A 4,573-nucleotide genomic window follows, 5' to 3' on the forward strand; every position below is an offset into this window, starting at 1 on the left:
TTTTTTAGTTTTTTATTATCCGGCACATGCATCTTCAGTCTATATATTTCATCAGATTTAAAGTTGCTCATACTCTTTTTTTTTTAATGCTAGTTAATGAATTTCAATTTCTTTGCTTTTAAATATCAAATTTTATCACGATTTTTACCTATAGATATCAGTCTAAATTTTCTTAGTGCTTATTCATTTTTTTTAGTAGAGTACACTTTTATCATACATTTTTGTACTTCAAATTTGCTTAAACATGTTAAACTAATTTAAGTCATGCACATATGAATGCCAATTTTGTGTATGTAATGTATGTTGTTATTATTAGAATTGAGAATGCCGGGAAACGGAGAATGTGTCAAAGAGACTACACCCCGCCGACCAAAGAGCAGAAAACATCCCAACGCCACCAATGGGTCTTAAACGCAGAGAGAAAATCCCGCACCTGAGGAGAGCTTCAGCTGGGAAAAGTTTGTTTTTATGTTCGTTCGAAAGCTCTCTCGAGTTTGTGTTAAATAATTTTATAAATGCCGAATATCAAAATAAAATTTTCTTATTATTCTTATCTTATTCTTATTATTCATTTCCACTTTGAGGGTGAGTCTCGTTTTTGTTTTGCAGCTTTACTTTTCATTTTCTGTTCTTACCAGGCCAGAATATTGATTTTCACCTAGCCCGAATATTAAATGGTCCCTTTAATCAGGCATAGGCCAATATCAAAGCTACTATAGTTTGTCTCGGTGGACCATCGCAGCATTTTATTGATACACCTCTGGTGTCAAGTTAGCTCTGGACTTAGTTCAATACGATATACATGTTTTTCGTTTGTTCTGAGGACTTCATGCTTCCGATATTCACTTCAAATAGGTTATATAGTAATCTCCGATCGAAATGGAAGGGCGAAATAACACTTTTCAATCAGTAGCCAATACTTTTTAATTAGCGGTGAAGCTCGTATATGCAGGTATTCTGGACCAGCTACATCATATAAGCTCATTCAAAACTTTACCCTTCTATCTTTTAAATCGAGAAAGCATCCATTTCGTGTAATAAGTAGTTACAGATGACATATGAATTGCTGATTGGCTTTTTACTTCATGACATCATTTTGACTGAAAAATATCATGAAAATGACAAGTTCTATGCCACATTGTCAGACCGCAATAGAGGCATTTAATTGAAAAACGAGTAAAACATTACAGGTCCCGTTTATTATTTTTTTTCTGGTTAATCTGCTTTGAGCAAGAAAAATTACTGAAAACGATAGTTTCGCCCGGTCTTCATTCGTCATGTTCGGACGTTGCAATTCAAAACAAATATTTCCCCCAGCTTGTTTTTTTTTAGTTGGCTGGATCACCCCGCTACGTTGGTTCCTGAATAGGGTCCAACTATAGGATGAACTTCAATTCTGGGCTGAACCACAGTGATTGCAAATACTAGTAACATGTTAAATTTCTTACAAAACACTTGCTCCAAGCACGAACACTTTAAATTTATTATTGTGCATCATTTCAATCCAAATATGAGTTGAAAAGTGATTGATTATTGCCAGTCCTTCCTATTTGAGCCTTATAGTTTATTTTGACAGACTTGCATATTAAACTGCTTGACGAACTCGAGTGATCATTTAATGGTTTCTTTTCATGTTGATGTACACATAATTACATTTGCACATATTTCTAAGATTAGAATTATAATTAAACGTTTTCATATAGTTTTGCTCATGAAAATTTATCAGTCGTCCCAAAAGTTGTTTCGCGTAATGGTGATTCTGTTGAGTAGTCTTACGTCTGGTAACGTGGTAGCATGGTCGCCTCGAGTGCGGGTTGTCGTGCGTTCGATTCCAGTCCTGGTCAAACCAAAGACTTGAAAATTAGTATGTGTTACTTCTCTTACTTATTCTCTGCCAAACCAAGATTTAGAGCCAACACTGGACATCTCGGAGTCAGAATTCTAGTAATGTATCCGGATAGGGTGACATGTCTTCCTGTGGACTGCTACCTTTTGAACTACCACATCAAAAATCCGCCTTAGCATGTCGATCTTAATTGTACAAAGCAGGGTTAATATTCATATCACATTAACGTGTTCTCGTGCTGATACGCATGTAATATCTGTCACTGGACGTTAAACTCCAACCCTTACCCATCATCATCTTACGTCTCATAAGAAGAAGTTAAATAATTATTTTTGAAGAAATAATGTGAGTGTTCTTTTTATGCATTTAAATTCCTGTTATTTCCCTGTTAGCTGCTGAAACGACTAAGCTTATATAAAGCGGCCAATGTTTATGTCTCAGCTGCATTTTCTTGTTTCTTAAAAGATTTATTTGAGATGTGCAGCTAATATAACATCACCGGTAAACCACGGCTGTTATTGCTAATTAGTATTGACGATAAGTGTAGCATCGTTAGTACAAGGTCACTAAATATGGTCGTCTCTACAATTGTTTTTCGCAAGGTAATGCATTGTTTGCTTAACTCTGCAAAAAAAAAAGCTTATCAATTTTCCAATTGTGAATTTTCCATTTATATATTGCAACCTTCCAGCATCACCTGCTTAATGATATATGTACACCCGACACCACCACGAATATCCGATGAACTTAATTTTGTTAACTATAGAGTACATAGCTGTCATGTAAATAAGGTCTAATGCCGTGTGAAAACAGCAGTCAGAATCATGTAAAACATCGAAAAAAACATTGACTTTTAAAAATGTATGCTCTCTTTTTTAATTAACCTTTTCTTTTTGAACTAAAATGCAACTGAATACGATATCGTTCAGGTGATAAACACAACTGAGCTTGTGCTTCCAAGCAAGATTTCTTTGATAGAGGGTCACATCTTACCAAATTAAGGTTCCTAATGATAAAATCGACATCATTACTATACGAAGTTTTACCATCAACACGAATTTCCTAGCCTTTTTTTGGATATCCGTCACACACGATATGTAATTTTTTGTATCCTTTCATTAGTTCGTTGATTACACACGTATAGCACCGTATAAGATTTATTTGCCTTTTGTATAACACGATAGATGTCACTATTGTAGCAAGAATAATTTACCCTTTCGGAGGACCGGAGTTCTTTAGTTTATTAGTGGGATTTGCTCAATGAAACAGCAACCCAACATCACAAAAGACATCTGAACGATGTTAACGGTAATCTTAAACTTAAAGTGCGGCGTGAACCTTTACTCCTGGTTGAAAGCCACACGTTGCCATTACGGTATATCATTTCTTTCCATTATCTACACGTAAGCAGTTCAATAATAGACGACTGTCTGTATAAGATACAAAGCTTATCTCATCACCGAGTCTACAAAAGTTGTAAAACAACTATCAAAGATCTTTTTTCAACTCGAAATTGAAATAAATTTCTTATCAGGCCTATAGCGCTTGGAAAGAATCGCATAGCCTTGTGTTTTAAAATTTGAAATACCGACTGCAATTTTTCAAAAGTTCTGGGAGGGTCGCCCTTTTTTGTGCGTATACGAAATAAGTTATGTAGTCAAGAGATGATGGATTAAACATTCCAAATATAGAAATTAACCTGTTTTATACAAAAAAGTTAGTTAGTCTAGCAGGAAAGTAATTAATCCTTAATCTTGCCATATTTGTAGCATATTCATAAATTACTATAGGGCTTGGTTGCAGAGTAATCTTCATAGTGATCGACGACCGTAGGGAGCCACAGACTAGCACAAGATCTACATGTGAGTGAGTGACGGGTTATATACGTTGTTCGCTTTTTAAGTATATGTGCATTTTGTCAGTAAAAGCAGCATGTTTTGTTTGTAAAATCACCTTGTGATCGTTTTATTTGCATAATAATTTGTCAGTTAATTGATAAAGCAGCATGTAAAAGTTGATAAGTTACTTGTTAACGCAACATGTGATAGTTTTATCAGTCACTCGATAAAGCAGCATGTGAAAGTTGTTAGGTTACTCGTTAACGCAACATATGATGGTTTAATTAGTTATAAAGCAGCATGTGATAGTTAATAAGTTACCCGTTTACGCAACATGTGATAGTTTTATCAGTTACTCAGAAAAGCAGCATGTGATAGTTGATAAATTACTCGATAAAGCACCTTGTGATAGTTGATAAGTTACCCGTTTACGCAAAATGCGATAGTTTTATCAGTTACTCAATAAAGCAGCATGTGATAGTTCATCAAGTAACTTGTTAACGAAGTTTGTGATATTTGTTCAATTACTCGATCAAGTAGCATGCGAAAGTTTATGTTACTCGATAAGCAGCATTGGATAGTTTATCCGTCACCCAATCATCATGTGCCAGTTTTATCATTTATTTGCTCCAGCATCAAGACAGTTGTGATAATTTGGTCAGTGAAAGCGGCATGTGATGGTTTTTTTCAGACTGATACTCAATATTTTTTACCAGATATTTGCTCAAACATTATGTGATAGTAATCACACATCGAACAAAAAAAAAAAACCAATATACATACACTCCCTACCTAGCTTCCCTATTTTGAAATAAACGTAAACATTTTAAGACATTCAGGTTTATGCCCCATAGCAGTATAGGTTTGAGATATATTAAAACAAACTCAG

This window comes from Mytilus californianus, unplaced genomic scaffold (genome assembly GCF_021869535.1).
Source record: "Mytilus californianus isolate M0D057914Y unplaced genomic scaffold, xbMytCali1.0.p SCAF_5, whole genome shotgun sequence".
Lineage (NCBI taxonomy): Eukaryota > Metazoa > Mollusca > Bivalvia > Mytilida > Mytilidae > Mytilus > Mytilus californianus.